This window comes from Lepidochelys kempii, chromosome 2 (genome assembly GCF_965140285.1).
Source record: "Lepidochelys kempii isolate rLepKem1 chromosome 2, rLepKem1.hap1, whole genome shotgun sequence".
Taxonomy (NCBI): Eukaryota; Metazoa; Chordata; order Testudines; family Cheloniidae; genus Lepidochelys; species Lepidochelys kempii.
The window spans coordinates 88,815,771-88,837,178 of record NC_136381.1 but is presented as its reverse complement, the minus strand read 5'-3'; the positions used below and the strand labels follow the sequence as shown (position 1 = coordinate 88,837,178).

At 41.8% G+C, this 21,408-nt stretch overlaps 1 long non-coding RNA gene across 4 annotated transcripts in view; it reads left to right on the top strand.

Moving 5' to 3' along the window:
* LOC144930206 (uncharacterized) overlaps positions 1-21,118 on the top strand; it is a 50,905-nt gene extending 29,787 nt beyond the window's left edge. For 3 of the 4 annotated variants that reach the window (XR_013635312.1, XR_013635313.1, XR_013635311.1), the window contains one exon: positions 5,886-6,677. This is a non-coding gene — a long non-coding RNA (uncharacterized LOC144930206). Of the gene's footprint in view, positions 1-5,885; positions 6,678-20,494 lie in introns of those variants that run through there. The other variant, XR_013635314.1, reaches the window with a different exon arrangement.
* The last annotated feature ends 290 nt before the right edge of the window (positions 21,119-21,408 follow it).

Sequence of the window (21,408 nt, the reverse complement as noted above, 5' to 3'; positions counted from 1 at the left end):
ATTTTTCAAACTGATTTCCTCCCCCCCACACCGATTTCTTAGAAATAGGGGGAAAGAAAAATATTAAAAATGACTGGATAAATGTAAGAGACACTTATTGTTAATTAAATGCTGAGTGAGGTTCTTTCTTCCTGTGACCTGATTTAAGTATCATCAGTTATCTTGGGGAAATTACTAGTTTTTTAGTCTAGCCGCTTTGCTTTGATACAGTAGCAATTTTTTTGTGCTGTTATCAGTGGCCTAGAAATGTTTTATAACAGCCATAAGCCCTTTGAAGTTTGCCATCATAGTTGTTAATGTGTTATTAGCACTTGGATTCTTTTCCTCAGGCCATTAGATAGCAATCTTGTCAGTACCTAAGGAAAGTCTGACTAGTCTCATTTATGACTAGTACCAATTTAGAAAAGAACTAAGTCAAGCATGTAGCTGGGAAATGGTTACAAACATCTGTGATCTGTCTGGTCACATAGACATCAACCTCCACCTCTCTCAGTAGCAACTCATACTATCTTGTTCTTTACATTGTTTTTATGACATATGTCCCCTGCTCCCTTAACTGAGCAGTTAGGATTTCAGCCCTCTCTCATGCTCCATCCCAATACAATATCACAAGAAGTCCTCCAGCAAAAAGAGGTAAGTCAGGAACTGATATTTCTAACATAGCAAAACAAGCAGAAGTAAAAATATTTTTGGGGAAAAATATCTGATCGGTTGTTTTTTTGTATGTTATAATACTACAGGTCACAAACTTTTATTTTGCTTTTCAGTACCTCTTTAAAGTGTAAGCATTTTTTCACCCATTTGAAGAGACAGTAAACATGCCGTTATTAAAGAAAAAACTGTAACCCATCTGAAGTGAAAGGCAAGCTACACAATTGTGGGGTTTTTTTTAAGCTGTGCCCTGTCAATTTGGTATAGTGTATTAACATACTTCTGACATTGCTCATATACATACATAGTACATCCCACAGAATGCTGCTCCCTTCATTTAGGAATGCAGCTACTTGGCAATACTAAAAGTGACTTGACAGAGGATCCAGCACCACTAGTGCATCATGACTGGCATTTCGAAAACTGTCACACAGCAAAGAAAACACTGGAAAATCCTTTGCAGAAGCATTTTTCACATTATAGTTTTGTCTTTGGTTTTTCAGCACAAACAAATGAGATTTAGGTAAAGTTAATATCTTCCTAAATGAAACTCTGTGTAAACAAAAGTTGGAGAATATTGAGCAGGCATTATTGGTGAGTTGTTTGGCAACCAACACACTTAAATCTAGCTCCACATTTTGGGGCTGGCTATTAGCTAAACACAAACCATGGGTCAGATCTGGCCACCTTGCTCACACTGAACTCTGCAAGCAGTCTCATTGATTTTCAGTGAGTAGGGTCATAGAATTTGGCTCCATATAAATTTCAGAGGTGAGACCCTGGAAGCCCTTCCTACAAGCAGAGCTGGATTGCAATACCTGATCTGCAGTGCATCCAGAAAGAGTTCAGACTGAGCAGCTCAACAGGAATCACACTCAGATTTCAAAAATAAGAATTACTAAATGAGAAATTCATCTCTGTGTGGAGGCATTTAGCAGGACTTCAGTGATGCATGGATGCTAGCCCTTTGCTAGCATGTTCACCCCATGTCTGTAAGATATAGAATTAGGCCCTAAATAATTACATCTGCAGTATTAGGGTAAAAAAATGGAAGTAATCTGGTTGAAAACTCTTTATAGAAGCAGCTAATCCCCCTCCCCCCAAACCAAAACAACTCCCCTGCAATAATTTAAACTAAGACTATCAGCACAGATCTAAGATTACTTTTTTTGGTTGGCATTTATGTAGGACAGATCTATTCATAGAATATCAGGGTTGGAAGGGACCTCAGGAGGTCATCTAGTCCAACCCCCTGCTCCAAAGCAGGACCAATCCCCAATTTTTGCTCCAGATCCAAGGTGGCCCCTCAAGGATTGAGCTCACAACCCTCAGTTTAGCAGGCCAATGCTCAAACCACTGAGCTATCCCTCCCCCCTATAGGATAGAACTCAAAATGAGCAAAGAACAGGAAAAATGCTTAAAATAGAAAGTCACAATTAGTAGTTTCCAAACATACATTGGAACATTAATGTAATTTTGAATGGGCTGGAGCAAGACTAACACAAATTAAAATCTCCCAGGTAATAAGCATTAGAAAGTAAAAGAAATGAATGACACCATGGACACAACTGGTGGATACAATATTAGTGACATTTGGAGGACTGTTTGAAGGAGATAATGATTTTGCTACACTGCGCACTATATTTCAAAACCAGTAGCTGATGAAACAGGTGCTTTGCTTGCAACTTTTTCCTACATTTTCAGGTGGAATCTATTGAATCAGTGGCATAGAGATAATTATGTAAGTGCAAAAGGTCTGGAGTTAGTTAAGTGGACACCCAGTAGAAGGGGTGGGTGTTTGAAGTCCCTTAAGGGAAAATCCATCTAAGTGCTCATTACTACATGGGACAGGAGGACCCTGTGAATTTAAAGAGCTCAACTAGAAAAATCCTGTTGGGGCACTTGCTCTGCAGGCAGATTTGCTTTGCTGATCTGCACCATTAAAGTACATTTGCTTTCCTTTAGAGAGAACAGTATGTTCCAGTTAGTTATTAGTAAAGGCTCCAATTTGAGCGCAGGGCCCCATCATATTAAAGAATCATTATCAAGTGTGAATTTCCAGCAAGGTCTGCAGAGATTGGTTCTTGGCTCTATACTATTTAACATGTTTAATCAGTGACCTAGAAGAAAATAAAATAATCACTGATGAAGTTTGCAGATGATACAAGAACTGGGGGAGGAGTGGTAAATAATGAGAAGGAGAGGTCACTGATTAAGAGCAATCTAGCTTGCATGGTACACTGGGTGCAAACAAACAATATATACTTTAATATGGCTAAATGGAAATGTGTACATCTAGGAAGAACATAGACCATACTTAGAGGATGGGGGACTCTATCCTGGGAAGCTGTGACTCTGAAAAAGATTTGGGGGTCATGGTGGATAGTCAGCTGACAATGAGCTCCCAATGGAGCCAATGGAGCCAAAAGAGCCACGGTGATCTAGAGATGCGTAAAGAGGAGATTCTTGAGTAGGAGTAGAGAGGTTATAATACTTCTGTAGTTGGCACTGATGTGACAGCTGCTGGAATACTGTGTCCAGTTCTGGTGCCCACAATTGAGGAAGGATGTTGATAAATTGGAGAGTATTTAGAGAAGAGCCACGAGAATGGTTAAAGGATTAGAAAACATGCCTAAGAGTGATAGACTCAAGGAGCTCAATCTATTGAGCTTAAAGAAAAGATTAAGGGGTGACTTGATTACAGTCCACAAATATCTACAGGGGTATAACTATTTAAGTGTAGCAGAGAAAGTTATAACATGATCTAATGGCTGGAAGTTGAAGCTAGACAAATTGAAACTGGAAACAAGATGTAAATTTGACAGAGAGGGTAGTTAACCATTGGAACAATTTACCAAGGGTCATGGTGGAGACTCCACCACTGACCATTTTTAAATCAAGAGTGGATGTTCTTCTAAGAGATCTGCTCTAGGAATTGTTTTGGGAGAAATTCTATGGCCTGTGCTATATGGGAAGTCAGACCAGATGACCGAAATGGTCCCTTCTGGTCTTGGAATCTATGAAGATTCTGCACAAACATATAGTAAGAGGCAGCCCCTGCCCTGAAATAATTTACAAGCTAGTGATCCTAGTTGGGGACTAAGAGCCAAGAACTGTTACATTCTAATCCTAGCATTGATACCCCCTTCCTGTGTAGTTTTGAGCGATTAACCACTTTACCTCAGTTTTACCATCTGTAGAATGCAGATAGTATTGCAGGACTTGCAAAACTCCAAATGACTTCAGGGGGAGCAGGAGCAAGTCCAGAATACACAAATCTCAAATTTGTACTGTGATGATGTAGTTATTGTTTGTATAGTGCTGTGAAGATTAGCAGTGATAAATGTATTTATTCTGCTGGTATCCCACAAGTAGTTAGACACATTGGCACTCGAGATTTCCTTTCCTTATTAGTGTAAATTTTTCACTCCCATTATCCCAAATGAGTTGGGGACAGAGCCAAGACTGGAACCGCTCTTTGTTGAAGAGTCCCAGGCTAGCACCTCAACCACAAGATATATCTTTCAATCTCTTCCCAAAGGGCCAGAGTAGATAGGGAGTGACTCCATTGAGGACATGACTGGATTACTCCCAATTTACACTGGTGTAAGAAAGAGCCAAATAGTCAGTTTTGAGCCAGCAATATGGGCTCATTCATAATATGCAGAAAAGAATTCACATGAGATATCCTGCAGTTGCCCTGGTAACATTTACATAGCATTTCTCTCAGTTAGATTATATTAAATCAAATGCAAATGATTCCCATAAAAGGATATTCTTTAAAAAAATAAATTACATATATATTCAATTTAGTTTTTGAAAACAAAAAAACCTGAAGGAAACAAGGTTGTACAGGCTATCTTCCAAGTACATGGAGCAATCAGAGAGCTAACTGACCAAGGATATGCAATTTGCATGGGTTTAGCGTTCAAGTTCCATGCCAAAGACTCTTATTGACTTGAGCAAACTTTGATATTTTCCTCCCTGGAAAACAAGCAGAAGTTATTTAACCAAGGGGGGGGGGGTTTAAAAAGTATAATCTGCTATATCTTGCACTGTGGGAGTTGTCAAATGACCTTCAGGTTAGAAGCTCTTTTTCCCCCCCTCCACCTACAGTCGTTCTCACCAGCTCTTTGCTGTCACTGCTTTAGAACAAGACAGAAGCCTTCCTTCTTCATGCCTATGGTCCTGTATGTAGGCAGTGGCAGATTGGGGGACCCCTGGAAAAATGGGTACCCCTACACCCCACTCAGCGCTCCTGCCAGAGTTGAGGCATGGGGGCTTGCCCTGCTCCGCCCACGCAGTCCTCCTGCTGGGCAGCAGGGGAAGCCCCCTGTGCCCTGACCCTGCTCCCTGGCAGGAGCACGGGGGGTACTGCAGGCTGAAGGGTGGGGAGGGGTCCCCACTTGCTCTGGCCCAGGTCCCCACAACCTCCTAATCCACCTCTGTATGTAGGCAGAGCCACCTTCACACTCCCCTCACTTCCAATGCTCAGTTTTTTCCTTAGTGCTTCCACCAGACATTGTGCCAGATAAATTAGGTTCAGTTTAATGTCAACACAGTGGGTCAATTTCAGAGGAAATGTATAAAGTGGTGTAAGTTACAAGTTAGTGGGTCTCAGTTGATGCGACACAGAGGGACTAAAAGAAGGTATACAGAAGTTATCATAGTGGTGAGCCACACTTTCTTACACCCTCTTATTAGCTGCTTTCCCTGCTCCTCCACTCTTCTGGCCCATTGGCATGTAAATTACACCATTTTCACCTCTTCCATTCCACCCCTTTCCAGAAGCATAACTCACTGTACCATAGGCATCACCCAATTTGGTTCAGTTTGTGGAAATAACTTGAGATATAGTACAACTATGAAGGAATTAAGTGAATAGTGAAAGCTACTAACAAGAAATCATATGATTTTCTAAATACAATACTTTGTGCTTCCAAAACGCCTTCTATGCAAGGATCTCAAAGTGCTATCTCCATCTATAAAAAGATGGGCTATTAAAGCACAGAAGTTACATGATTTGCCATAGATCTCAACACATTAGCGGCAAGTGGGAACAGAACCCAAGTCACTGGTCTCCCAGTAATCACTTTTTCAAGTACACTGGAAAGCAATTCCAGGTTACATTTAAGCTAAATAAAACTAGGGTTTTATTTGGAGTACAATAGTGTGATTTACCGGAGGAGATTTTTGTCTTTGGGTAAAGATTTATTTTTACCTTTTACACTTAGAGTGAAAAATGGACACAGCATGAAAATGAAGTGGATAACTCATGATGTGAGTGTAATGCCATAGAGACCCTGGATCAGACCAAGTCTTGTGTCACTGATATATTTGGCTTTCTCCTATGACAGAGAGTGCTGTCTGAAAATATCCTGCCAATGCGAAACCAAAAAACTTTTTAGGGCAGGAAACCTTCCCCCACCCCGCCCTGCCCCCCAACCTTTCATTCTCTGGTACTTCCAAGTGAAACCTGAAGATATCCATACTTTAGGGGTAAGAGATAGAGAAAACATACCCTTGTGATCACATAATATTTCCCTGTAAATATGAAGTTAAGTTTTAAGAACATAACTATATCTTTGTAATATATGGACCAACAAGTGGTAATTATTACAGATGAGTCAAACTAGGGGCAACCGGAACTCTCACTTTTCATATGTTTTCACTCATGCTGAAATAGATTAATTTATGGAGTCTAGGCAGGGGATAATTTGAATAATAAATTCCAGACTTTTGAGATTTCAACATAGATAGATTAATTTAGTGATTTCATATTTTAAAACCCCAAATGCACTCCAGATTTGTAAGATATGCATAAGACTGGTTTAATTATGATTGATAATTATACAGCATATTTACTTACAGTAGAATTTCAAAGTTATGAATACCTTGGGAATGGAGGCTGTTTGTAAACTTGTGAAAGAACAACCATAACATTTTGTTCAGAGTTACAAACATTTCAGAGTTACAACTGAACATTGACTTACTACAGCTTTGAAACTTTACTATGTAGAAGAAAACTGCTGCTTTTAACCATCTTAATTTAAACTAAACAAGTTCAGAAAGTTTCCTTACCCTGTCAAGTTTTTTTTAAACTTTCCCTTATTTCTTAGTAGTTTACATTTAACACAATACAGTACTGCATTTGCTTTTTTGTCTCTGCTGCTGCCTAATTGCATACTTCCAGTTCCTAATGAGGATGTGTTTGTAACTCTTAGGTTCTACTGTATTTTTAATAAAAGAACTTAAGTTGGTGGAGATAATTTTTGTGATATATTTGTTCCACTGTTCCCTGTTATGGAGCTGCAACATGAGAGTTTGCACAGAAAGGCTGCTCAATTCTCTATATCGTGATGGTTAATTAAAATGGGCAATTTGCTTTTCTCACCTTGATTTTCTCCACATATATTTCTTATGAAGGCTTTCCCAGAGACTAAATTTGGCTGGTAGCCAAAAAAAAGTAACAAGACTCACCAGATGGTGCTTTTACAGATATTGTTACAAGTTCTGTTTTAAACTACAGTATAGTCAGTTCCATTTTGGAGAAATGCTTATTGTTGACAGGGCTGTGGTTCTTTTTGGCAGCTCCAAACATCAGCAGTAAAGTTTGTTTACTATAAAAGTTTGTTTATTATAAGCCCAAATCCAGGAAAAATCTTGTGACAGATTCCCCACGGGGTGCCACTTGGAACTGGGATACCACTGAGCCTGCTGTCCCACCAGCCTGGGTTCCCCTTACTGTGTGTTGCTGTGATAGGCTCTCAAGCCCCCTTCCAGCACACACACACAGCTGCAGCTATATTTACACAGATGCTGAGATCAGCTCTGCATGGGATAGGTCAGCTAAGGAATTGATTGCCCAGCACACAAGTGCACCCCTCCTCTGGGGTGGAAACCCAAAATTGTAGTCTTGCACTGCACAGAGAATTATATAGCATAAGCTCATAAAATCTCCCCTCTTTCTCAATGTGGAGAGAGATCTGCAACAGCTTTCTGCCCCAAGTATGAGTTCCACACTAGTTTTAGAGACAAATTTATTTACTGCAAAAGATAGATTAAGTGATAGCAAACAAATCAGAGCAGATTACCTTAGTAAATAAACAAAACCTGCAAACTGATCTTAACACACTAGATAGGTAGGATATAAATTAGCAAGTCTCACCCTGATAAACAAGTTGCCTTAGCTTTCCCAGGTTTTCATACACAGGCTAAAAATTCTTCTAGTCTGGGACCACCACTTCCCACAGTTCAGTCTTTGTTTCTTTGGTGTTTTGAGGTGTGTTGTTGTGGGGAGCGTGAGGTCTCCCCACATGATGTAATTTTCCCTCTTTATATCTTCTCCACAGTTGCTGGAAAGTTCTTTTGCTGTGACCTGGGTCAAACAGTTCTCATTGTTTAGCGTGATCTCTGAGAGATTTTTATTGTACATAGTTCCTGGGGTAATCCTTGTGCTTGTGTGCATTTTCTCAATAAGCCATTAACATGGTTTGGCCTTTTTACTGTAATACCTGAAACACTGTGTGGGTTTTTTCAACCTCACAACATGTTTCAGTAACACATACATAACAAACTTCATATATGACAATAGCACATACAGTCCAATGAGCTATTACGGTCTAGCGGATCAAGACTTTTAGAATGACACCTCACAAGGCATACTTTGTATAAGACATATCCTAGTTATATGACAGTGGTGACTATTGGGGTGTCAGGGTTTCACAAATCCCTATTCAGAACAGCACTTAAACACTCAAGTACTTAAACGCTGAAGTGCTGTTAGGAATAGGGATGACTTCAGCAGGTCCTTAAGTACTTTCCTGAATCGGGGCCTATGTCTCCCTCAGACTGAATCTTTTTTTTCTTTGTAAGATGCAGAGCCGTGTATGCTACAGGATATATTCATGCAAACAAACAATTTACAGGATGTCAAAACATTACAAAGTAACTGTTCGAGAGGATTCTGAAGTTAAATTCTGTGTTCCCCCAACTCCGGCTATGTACCAATAGCGGCACACAATTTGCAGAATGCATATATAAAAGCTAAAGAGATTCCCTAGATATGCATGTTTTTCCTGTATATTCCAATAAGTATTTTTTTTAAAAAAGTTATTAATCCTGGTTAAATATGTTTGTCGCATATGAGGTTTTTGGTCAAATCCTTCAGACTTTACTCAGATAAGACCGACTGGCTTAGACAAGAAAATTAAATCAATCATTTATCATCCAGGACTTCAGGATTTATCTCTAATATTCAACAGCTGTTTTAGCTTCACTAGCACAGAGATTGAATATTAATTATATTGAAGTCCAGCACCCACAGAAAACATTTCCTTTCATCGCTGTTACAGAGGCAGTGCTATCCCATTGCGGGCCCTAAGCAGGAATATTTTTGTCATTTCCCTTCCCCCCTACCCCGCCAACACCACACAGTGAAAAGCAAATGGGGGCCCCCCTTGAGCTGCTCAGGGCCCTGGAATTGCTTCATCTGCTTATGTCTCATGCCAGCTCTGCTTTAGCTATCAATTAATATGCTACTATCAAATAGGGTGTTTCTCTGCCAGTTGCTATTTTATTAAATCTAAAGGAAATGTATATTTAATACAATCTTCTGTTTTTCTGATTCCTTCAACAGAAGAATTGTACAGCCACACCCACTTTATCTACTGATGGATGCAGTGATAAGTGTTAGGGATCTGAAGGAATACCAGTGTACAGAACTGAGACACTGGAGAAAAATAGAAGTAAGAGAAAGTGGGAATGCTTTTTAGTGTGTTCCTTACACTTTATATACTGCTTCAAAAGCTCCGTACTCTTAGTTATGGTGAAGAGAAATGGTATGTATTGATCAAGGGCACAGTGACCTTGGCACAGACTGAAAGTATTCACCAAAGACAGGAGACGTTTTAAAACAAGTTTACATGGCTTTTTGCCAGCTGGCAAGAAATAGCTTCTGGAGGAGTTAATTCATCTGGATTAATACAGAATCTTAAAGACTGCTTACTTGACTACAGCAGGTCAATATTTAATCCCTTTGATTAAAGAGCAGTAATAAGGGTGGGATAACATAAATGAGGAAGTCTCCACCCTATTTTGCTGATTCCCACAGCAAGTACCCACCAACACAGGGAAAATGGTTTCTGTTGCTTGATTTGGACCAATTCTTGTGGAATTACTTGCATGGGTGTGGGACTCTCTTTACTTCTGCATTGTGTCTCAGTTCCACTAAGCAGATTGATAAAAACATTTTTTAAAAATGGATGGCTCAATCCTGCAAACCCTTATTCCCACAGGTAGTCCTGATTTATGTGAGTATTCACACCACAGGGATATTTGGACAAGGGCCCTGCTAAGGCTGCTTTATGATTGTCTGATGGAAGAATACAGACTTAAAACAACATTTTAACCAGTTACCTGGGGGATTTTCTTGCGGGGGGTGGGGTGGGGGGGAGAGGAGGAAGGCTCTCCAGATGGTGTAGAACTGGTATAGGCAGCCCAATAGCATCTTCCTCCTAGCCCCAGGAACCTATTCAGGGAAGGGATATGTCCAGAATGCTGCTGCCCTGGCAGCCACTGTAGCAGCGTGCAATTTACAGCAGCTCTGACCCTGCCCTAAACTATACCAGGGCCCAGCTGGTCCCAATAATCTCACAGACTGAAGGAATTTAAAACAATTCAGTGGAGTGCTGGTGCAGCCAAGTATCTGGCCCCATCTGCGTGAAGAAGGGGATTTTAGGAGTGAGTCTTTATTTAGATAATTTAATCTGTTGCGGTTACATAGAAGTGTCATATGTACTCTGTCAAGTGATTGCTAGAGCTGGAAAGAGCCAAAATTATTAAGGTTTATATTGTGGTGTAAGTCCAAAGATCAGAAGACAGTTAACTCTTTGCAGATAAAGACATCTGTTCAGCACTAGAAAACTTGCTCGAAGACTGAGACAGTTAAATCACTCCTAGCTCACATGAAGGCCCTTAAAAAATTGATTTTTGAGGAGTTCTTACATGCATCAGAGCTGCTTAAACCCTTTCCATTCCAGAAATGCACAGAGGAAAAAGGAAAATATAAATTATAAAATGTCTTGGACCTGTGACTGGGTCTTTTCTTCTTTGGACAACCTATCAGCAGACTAGGTGAAGCTTCCAGCAACTATTTATGACCTGGGTCACTATATTTCAATGAATAGGATTTTTAAAAAAAAAAGCCTCAGGGAAAAAAAAATTAAAAGATATTGCTTCAGGGAAACTTGTGATGTGGAGTAAAAAATAAAATGTGACAGTGAGGCTTTTATGCTGTCCGGTTGTAGCCGTGTTGGTCCCAGGATATTAAAGACAAGGTGGGTGAGGGAATATTTTATTGGACCAATTTCTGTGGGTGAAAGAGAGACCAGCTTTCAAGTCACACAGTGCTCTTCTTCAGAAAGCTTGTCTTTTTCACCAACAGAAGTTCTCCAGTAAAAGATATTTCCTCATACACCTTGTCTCTCTAGCTGGGCTTTCAGGCTCTCTTACTATTATTTTTAATTGGGTGCTTTGCACAAATGTCTGGTAATTTTGTCCAGAACTGTTTTGCACAGTCTAAACTCAGAGTTATAGTGAATATTATCTAGGCTACACCTACATGCAGGATGCCATTTCATCTCTATATTTTTGGACTTTTTTTTTCTTGTCAGCTACAAATTCTGCTCTTTCTACAGCTCCCATCCCCTAAACAAAAAAAGTTTAAATGGCAGATTCCAGTTCCTCACTTCCCCATGACAAAACCCAACAACCTTCTTTTAAAACAAATCTTCTAGCTGCCTTTCATTCTCTTGCTCTGTCTAATCTACCTATCTTGTGCCTGATCATAAACCAAACAGAGTGCCAGGTGAAGTGCTCACACTGTCCCACAGGTATAAAATGTCACTAATGCTAACATGTCACTGTAAGAAAGTGGCATTAATCGGTCTCTGCTTCACAACACCGTTGTATGCCTCAGAAGCATGGCAGATAGTGGAAGTATGCAACAGGAAGCGGATTGCCTTTCACCAGTGTTGTTTAAGAAGAATCTTGCCAATTTGTTGGTGAGATCATGTGACCGGTGTGGAAGTGTTGCACAGGTCAGCAGGCTATGGACTCTAATGACATGAAGGGGACTTAGTGAGACAAGCCTTGCATAGGCCAAGACAATGTATTGTGCACACCATTTCTTTTGTTTTAATCTGATTTCTTCTTTCTATTCTTAAATTAATCTTGTTTTGCTACTGCCCTGTGGTTTAAGGCTTTTTTTGGGTGGGGAAGTGGAATTACACTCCAACTAAAACAACCTCAATTTTCAAGAAAAGAGGAGGAGAAGGAATCTTGTCTGGAGCCTACTATAAATTGCATACTTGGATAGAAGAGCACATACTAAAGCATGAAATCTTTTCCCTTAAAGTATGTCACTTGAAGGGATATGGTGCTCCAGATGCATGGAAAATGCCAAATAAGCAAGAAATCTCCATTCGTCTGTCTAGTTACTTATACTAGATAGATGGGCTGTCAGTGGATTGTCAACAAGGCACTACACTCTGAGCACACTGTGGACTGGTTGTAATAGCATTTCTGTTTGTACACCATGTCCTTCATGGAAATCTGTGCAACACACATCCATCAATTATGATACAATAAGCTTCTGATTAGAATCAGTTTGTGGGCCTATTTTTTCAATTCAGAAACATTTCACACATCACTGATCTGTCTAAGCTAAAAAGACAACAGAATGAACAGGATCATTTATAAGTTCATGCAGGAGCATAAAATATACAGCATTAAAAAAACCCACTATCACTAGAACTGTGAACAAGACCATGTTATATCTGCCAACACTTGAATACTATAAATAGGGACATAAGGAGAAAAATATCTTTGGACTCCAGGTAGAAACACTGGACTAGGAGAGCTTTTGGAGCCAGAGTGGAAAACCATAAATATGTTGCTAAAAAGGAACACCCCCTATGCAGGAGGAGCTGGATGGCGTAGAGCTTTACAGCACCCAGCACTTCTGTCCTCTTTTGGGCTGCCGGAGCAGTGCAAAGATGATGGTACTATGGGCTAGGATCTGGCCCAGTGTGCTGACACTCCCCATTCAGTACACTAACTCTTAAGTGTATTATGGAGTGCCTGTAGTTAAAGCTGCAGTTGTAAGCCTGATCTTCCTACCGACAATAGTACTACTGTTTTGATTTGGTAGCTCTTCACACCCATTTGGCATATACATGAAGACACAAGGTGCTTGGCAAGGGAGAATAGGCCCCCCGAGTTTCCTTTACAAGCCTGATTTTTGTCCCCTGCTTTAAAAAAATCTACAAGCAAAACAAATGTAAGCCTCAACTTTAGTAGGTCAGGTCTTGTCACGGCCACCAAACGCTATGTGGACTGGACAAGACAAAAGACATAACATCTAAGGCAAAACCTTCAAAAGTAGAATAACCATACCAGACCCATGTAGATGGTAGTGAGATCAAGCAAGTGCCAATTGAATCCAGAAGAATTGGCGTTTGAACACATTCAGTCTCCTTCAGTGAGTGCCTTTGCCAGCCACAGTCATGAAGGAACTGACTGGAACTTTCCAAGGGCAGCATTTACATTTGACAGGGTGTGGTCTGCAACAGCCCACAGTGGGCCTGGCTTGCTTGCTACTCATTACAGCTGTGTGCATCCAAAAAACAGTAAGACGTGAGATAGTTGCCAGTCTCACATGAAGGAACTAAAACCCTGCAAGATATTTACAATATTTTCAGGGAAGCAGATTTGATTGCAGGTAAGTAATTACTCTATTTTTCCTGCTGAACTGCCAGTTTAGATTTCCAAGTGCCTTAAAAAAAAACATCAGGAGACGATGCTCGGAGGAAAGTGAAAATGCTCCTGAGCATGAGAACCCCCAACTAGCTAGGGGCATGATTTAACAACAAGTTAATGAATATAGCAGGTTTTTCTCTAAGAATGTTTCAAAGGGTATGCAGGAACACTAAAAGCAGAGCAGTCAGCTTCTTGCTTTTTGGTGATATATAAACTTGGGACTTCCAAATAACAAATAGCAACAGTATAAAAGGCTTCAGTGGACTGTAAACCTCACAAACTAATCAAATTCTTCATCTGCCTGAAAAATCAGAGTCAACTATTGTCAACTGACTGCGAGGCTAAATAGTTCAGTCACTTGCTTTATGCCACTTAAAATGCATTACAAATCTACAGCTGACCTCTATGATCTTTGCTTCAGGTTATAGATTTATTGTAAAGCAGTTCCTTACACATTTCTTCTGTGCATCACCAATATGTGTTAGGATACATTTCATTTCCATTATATTGCTTTTACACTTTTATTGTTTGACATTGACTTTATAGGCAACAAAATGTTCCGTTGAGTTATTATGGAAGTCCCCCCTCTCCTCCACATACACATGGATTAAAAACGTTATGTTGGAGCTGAAGCATTGTTTGGGCAAACTGGCCACAATGGAGCATGAAATGGGAGAGTGAAAAAAAAACCCCAACCCAATCAATTATATAAATCTGGTGATGGAGCTAAGACAAAACTACTACCCCTCTGTAGTTCTCCAGGCAGCACAATGCCGTGCATTTCCAGGGGGTTTGATCTGAACTGAGCCAACTGAGGAAATAAATGCTTCTGTGTTAAATACAAGATTGTAAAAGTAGTTTAGGATTATGCATGAATGGTGACCCTTCCCCTTCCTGACATCTCCCCTTTCTGCCACAACTCAGTCCTGTGGGGTTGATCCCTTCTTTTATACCTCAGCCCTCTGACAGGGTCCTGTGTTCCAGTACACCCTTCTCAGGTGGATAAAAAGAGGGAAGTCCAATAACAGATGAGTCTTTTGGTGACCACAAGGGTTTCCCCCTTACCTTTGGGATTTAGAGTCTGGGCTCTGGACACTTGTGTGTCCAGGGCCTTCCCCCTCTAGATTCTCCACCGAGGGGTAGGCGCCTATTGTTGGCCCATGTTTTGGAGTTGGTAGGTGAGCCTGGGCTCACCCCTTCCCCCGGTTCCAATCCAGGGCCAAATGGTGGGCAGCTAAATCCTGCACCTGGGGGGTGCTAAATAGATACCTGCCTGGGTCACTTTCTACCTCAGTTCCCCCTTTCTCCACACATGGTAAATTTAAAGAACTGAACAGAAAATAAAGTTTCTAACCTTCCCAAACAGGTTACAGGTTGTGTCAGGACTCTGTGCTGCCAGGTCTCAGGCAACAAGGGCTTCTGGGCTACAGCTTCCACAGAGCTCAAAGCAAAGGTCTGCTTCATGCTATTGCTTGCTCCCTGCTAAGCAGCTCTGCCTCCAGCTTGTGCAGACTTTGCAGGTGTGTCTGGGTGGGACTGTCTGGGCCCAGAGCTGCTCCTTACTCTTTTGCACTCCAGGGTGGAGTTGGTAGACCCTGTCACATGTCATAAATGGCATCAATAAAAGGTGTTGGAGTTCCGCCTCTCACTGATGAGCTGGGGGCCTGTTTCGCCCACTCCTTTTGTGCAGCTTCACACAATTGACCTCTTTCTCCCAACTCCCCTACAACTTCCATGTGAAGCCACTAGAATAGCAGGGACTAAAACATCAGCAACAGCCACAGCTCTACCTTGCCCGTCCCATCAGACTGGAGCAGGACCCTCTCACAGCTATTCAAAGGCCTGGTCAAGGTCAGCTGCAGAATGACAAACAGCTAATAGTGATGCCAGGAAAAACTGAGGAAGTTGGTGGAGAGAGGGAAGACCTTCATTAAAGTTGCTACTTCCATAACATCACGCTCCATATAAGAGAATAAGGAGGGCGATAAACAAAAATAATCAGAAGCTTAAACTAAACCTTGATCTCTTCTTAAGTTTGACCTATTGCTCATCTTTTTCATCTCTTTGCTTTTGAGAGGGGTATATTTATTTTCTTGTATCTCTTGGTTCATTTTCTCCCCACAGTGTCTTTTTTCTCTCTCATTGGATTTTATTAGTTCAAACATTTTCATTTTATTTCTTGACCTATTTATTTTTTTCATTCTTCTTATGCTGCTTCTCTGCTAGCCCAGTTCCTGCATGCTCACTCTCTGCATCACACTGAAGAAAGTGGGGCCAATTCTTCACTGCCTTGCACCTTGTCTAGTTTTTTTATACCCATGCAAAATAAAGTGCAAATGGGATGTAAAACACAGCCAAATCACAACAGCTGTGTGCGTTATACTCACTTCAAAACAGAAGAAAACAACTCTGTGAGGTGCAAAGCAGTGGGAAACAGGCCCAAAGAGTTCCCAACCGAATCCCTTAAAACTGGTTCAGATAAATTGGATTTAAGAGCTCAGGGTGCACAGGGCATGGAATAGGCAGAAGAGTTGCAAACTCCATATAGAAAAGCTTTCTATACACCTGTTCCATAGAGCCTGTGCTTGTACATCTATCCAGTCTAAGGTTAGAAACTTCACCCATCACCTAAATACCTTCAAATTTATTAAAATGAACACAAGAAAATCTGTCCCCTCATTTCCTTACTCCATTCGGTAAGGGTGTTTTGTTACTGTTTTTTTTTTTTTTAAACAACCAAGGTCAGTGTTTTTTTTCCCCTTAGCACAGACAATGAAAACCAGTGATGGCCAAGTCCAAATTCAATAGGACGGGTGCAGTAGAAAAAGGATGTATTTTGCAGATATGGCCATTTGGACATTCAGATGAGTCCTGAGGTTTTATACAGTCTGTATGATCTGAGGACAGACAACCCGAATGGCGAGTGATATTATGGAAATAGCAAGTTTAATGTTCTTCCCTTTCTCTGCCAACTTCACCTCAGTTTTTCCTGGATTCACCTTCCCCAGCTGTTTGTCATCCCGCTGCTACATTTGGCCAGGCCTTTGGCTAGCTGGGAGAGGGTGCTATTTGAGTCTGATGGAAAGGCAAGGTAGAGCTGGGTGTCATTGGTGTATGGTACTGACATTTTAGTGCTTGCTGTTTCACAAACTCCTTTAGTGGGTTCACATGGATGTTGTGGAGGAGGTGGGGTGGGAGCAGCGGCTGGATTCCTTGTGTTAATCCACAGGTGAGGGCTCAGGAGGGTCAGAAGCAGGTATCCCTCAGAAATTCTTGGGTGTGGTCTAAGAGGGATGACTAATGCTATCTCAACAACATCTGGCTAATTTTTGCTACATCTCTGATGTGGGATAGAAGCATGCCCTGGTAGACTTACCAAATGCTTCTGAGAGTTCTAGCAATGCAATTATGGACAGCAGAGCTGACCTTTGTCCATAGTCAAGAGACGATTATCCGTCAGTGTCAAAAGAGCTTTCTCTGTCCCATATCCCAGCCTGAAGCCTGACTCAGAGAGAGTTGCAAAGCGTGGGCAGTGTCTAGGTAGAACTGGAGGTGACTTGGTGAGTTCACAATTTGCTTGCTTACGCATGGGAAGTTAGATACTAGGGGGCAGTTGGCGAGATCAGTGTGTTGAAGAAATGATTTCTTAAGTATTGGCTTTACTTGTGTTTCGCATAGGTGGTAGATTGTCAGCACCTTCTTTTGAGGAAGAAAATCTCAATCAATAGAGTTCCCGGACACGTTTGATTATATGGGCTTGGAAAATTTTTGCCTAGTCCGTGCCCCACCCACACTGAGCTCTTAAAGCGGGTTTAGTCAACAACAGTTTTAAGGAGTTCTGTTAAAACTCTGTCTCTAGTGTGAGTGCAGTGGTTGTCCTCCTTGCTCCTTACCCCTTCTGCTCTGCCCCAAGAGCTCTCTCTCTCTTCCCTCCCCAATTCTTCTCCACCTCCACCGTCAGCATGCCCCCCACAACTATGCACCTGAGATTTAGCTCCTTTTAGATTTCCCCAACCTTGCCCCCTCCTCCAGATTCCACATACACAAGTTTAGTCCCCTCCAGATCGTCCCAAGTCAGTTCCTATTAAAAAGAAAAGAATGTTTTGCTTTAAAGAGACCTGACCTGCTTTTGCATCCTGTAATGTCATAAGCTGCATCGGCACTAGATGGTGCTATAACATTCTAAACATTAATGCTGGGCGTCCGTGACCATTTGATTTAAAAATCTTACTGGAAGGGCCTACATGGTATCTTAAGCGTTCAGTTGTAGGTATGGCGATACCAGTGCCTTTTGCTGACAGTTTATGTTTCAGTTTATACCACCTGCATTTTAACCTTGCCCAGATGAGTCTGTGCAGCTTTTACAGATGGGTGTTTCGTGCTTGAAATTTATATATTTCCTATTATTGGGACCCATAATTCCATGAAGCAAGCCCTATATTCTGTACAAACAGGGAATGACAGTTTATAATATACATTCTCATCTCCCTCGTAAAACCTGTGATGATACAGTTTGGCCTGGACAAAGTTTTCCACGCCTTAAAGGGAACATTGTAGCATAAAGCTTCCTCTAGCGTTTAGGGAAGTGTGCAAAGGGACTGAGCTACCAATTGCAATGGGAACTATATTTTCAAATTTCCTTCCATACGTTTATGACCTGAGCTATAATATTAAATGTAGATTTTGTGCTTAATACACAGTAGGAGAGCTATATATATGCAAACCTGCCCATTTGGCTGAGATGGTCCTGGGATTTGAACACGCATCTTAAACAGCTGGCTTCTTGGCCAATGCTTTCCCCCCTCAAAATACCTCCCCCTCCAGGAAAAAAAGGCCAGTGACTCAGGCCCAGCAGAAGAACCACTAGCTCTTCTCCCCAAAGGGAAGGCAAGTGAAGGAGCCGAGTTCTTGTCAGAGAGACCAAGTCAGGCAGTGAAAGAGATGGGATCAAGGAAAGGTGGCTCTGCTTCTCCTTCCTCTCCAGTGGAACAGCTAGAGACTCACTGGACCACACAGCTGTCAGCTGTTTTACTGGAGGGAGGAGCCGCTGGGTGTGCACAGGATTGTTATGAGTGGGAGTAGAGTAAGGTGTCAGAGTAAGGGGTGGGGGGGGGTGGCAGTTTTGTGGCTGAGTGGGAGGGAGGGCATTTTAAAACATAAGGATGTAGGCAAGACATTTGGGTAAGTGTAGGGTGACCAGATGTCCCGATTTTATAGGGACAGTCCCGATTTTGGGGGCTTTTTCTTATATAGGCACCTATTACCCCGCATCCCCATACCGAATTTTTACACCTGCTATCTGGTCACCCTAGGTAAGTGTGACTGTGAATGGGTGTGTTTCTGAGTGCACATATGTGAGTGAAGGAGGCTGGGATACTGGCAACGGGTAGTGTGCATGTGGGTAACATCGGTGCACTTAGTCAGGTGGGCAGCTGTACCCCTGCTCTCAGCTTCTCAGCAGCCACATGCTGGTTGCCCCATCTGTGTCTTTCCGACAGACAGCTCTTCACCCCACCACATGCAGCTGGCTCATGTGGAGGTTGAGAAGCAGTCAGCATTGGGGGCGTGGTTTGGGAGCATGCAGTTATTACAGACAAAGAGAAAAAGGTCACGCATAGGGGAGCATTTTTCTAAGGGGCATGTTTACATAGAAGCCTGGATTTGGGGGCTGGAGTTCAGTGAACTTGATGTTATTTTCTTGTATCTTTCCCTCTCACCCATCTGAGAATTCACAGCCTAAAATTCACCAAAATGGGAGGTGCAAAGGTGGGATAAAGCCACCTTTGTCTTTCCCTTCAGTCTAGTGCCTAGGAACAGAGCAACAAAGAATCAGGGTCACAATCTCTGGTAATATTAATTCAGTCCACAGGCCCCCGCAACATGCTTTTACTTCAGAAATTACAGAATATACATAATGACCATTCCTCTCACTCTGAGCTGAAGGTAAAACCAGTCTTCCATGACCAGGGTCAAGCATCACTTGCCTTCAGTCAGAGTTGTCTTTCTGCAATTTAAAGTTTATTGAATTGTAAGTACAGAAGAAAAGAAAAATTATGCCCAGACAATGCAAAGTAATGCATAGACACAGAGAAATAGCAGCAGGCAGAAACCAATTAAAGAACAAAGCAAACCAAACAGCCAGCCATGTAATCAGCACACAATACTAGAATGTAACTGTAATTATGAGATTATGACCATACAATGAGTATTTACAGGCAGGTAAAGTAGACGCTCTGGTCTACACTACAAACTTATGTCGGTATATCTACATTGCTCAGTGGTGTGGAAAATCCGCACCCTCCTAAGTGACGTAGTTACTGTATATCCATCTAACCGCTGGTGTAAAGAGTGCTGTGTTGATGGGAGGGTCTTCTCCCATTGCCATAGCTGCTGCCTAGCGGGGAGGGGGAGTACCTACATGGATGGGAGAAGCTCTCCCATTGGCATAGGTAGTGTCTTCACTGAGCGCACCACTGCAGCACTGTCAGTGTAGAAACTTACAAAGAAGGAGAGCAGGCCAGGGGTGAGAGCAAATTTCTGCATCGCATCCACAGCGAGGCACCTCATACTGTATGACACAATGCATGGGTGAGGGGCAGAGGGAGGGAGCCCAGTAGTAAAGAGGGATGGGAACAACCGAAAACCACTGATCAGAATGACAGGTGGGATGGCCCTCTTCAGGCCCTACGGTGTTGGGGAGTGAGAGAATAGGTTCTAGGTTGAACTGCTTGCTCGTGACGTGCCAGCACCTGCCCACTATGGATGGGAGCTGCCATTTCACCCGTGTGAAAATGGGAGAGAAAAGCCTCATAGCATTTGCTTTCAGAACATTACCAAAAGCAGAGTGAAAGCACTGCCACATGGAGAAAGCGACAGTCAACATTTTTTGAAGGAAATTTCATAGGTACGTGTCTGAAAGACTGTTCACCCTGATAACAAATCACAAAACCCTGGTCCCGATGCTTGGTCCAAGGCAGGTATTGCCTTGTTGTCAGCACAATTTTGTGTTCTGTTTTCCCAACAGAGAACATGCACTTTCCAACCTGAATGTCTTTATGGAAGCCAACAAAAAGAACAAACGCATGTAAAGGCTCTGTAAGAGAGCACGGCATGGGGCTCGCTCGGCAACCACCGCCATCTTGAACTGAAACGGCTTTCCAAAATGGAGGGCTTGATAGTAGACTCTATAGAAACAAAGGTACAGTACACAGCACACAGTAAGGACTGTTACATAGCTACATATGCCATACAGCAGGGACCAGAAACAGGCATGGAAAGAAGTGGCTAATACTCTTTTGGAAGGAACAATAAATAATAAACAAGACTGTTGCTAGATATCAAATGACTTAGATCGTTCAGTAGCTAATAGAGAACAGTGACAGTTCCCTGCAAATAAATATAGAAGAAAGGCAACCATGACAAACCTTTTTCATAAGCGTATGTGTTTTTCATAAAAAATAAGACAAAAAAGTAAAAACTCAAAAAACATGGTCACCTCTGTGTGACCATGCAAGAGAAAAATCTGAAAGTGGCAGTTGTCCCAGTGAAAAATCTATGTGCATCACAAAATGGGTCTGTAAGGAATAAGAGTGACAGAGCTAAAGCATAAATCTGATATAAAAAGCACACATCTGTTACGAGGAATACAAGGAAGCATCCCTGGCATAATCCTGCTTGAATCACTGAAGATATGTTAGGGATGGATTTGGCCAAAAGTGTTTATTAGGATGCATAGATTAATGTTATTTTCTTTCTCTTTACATTAATGTGATACTAGATTGTGAGCACTAACTCACAGGTCACTCAATAATCAGTAGCAATAAACAGCAGGAAAGAGAGGTGGGAAATATGTTCATTGACTCAGTGTAAGGGTCCCACATTTGGAGGCCTCTCACGTCACCAGCCACCACATGCAGTATGGTGGCACAAATTACCAAA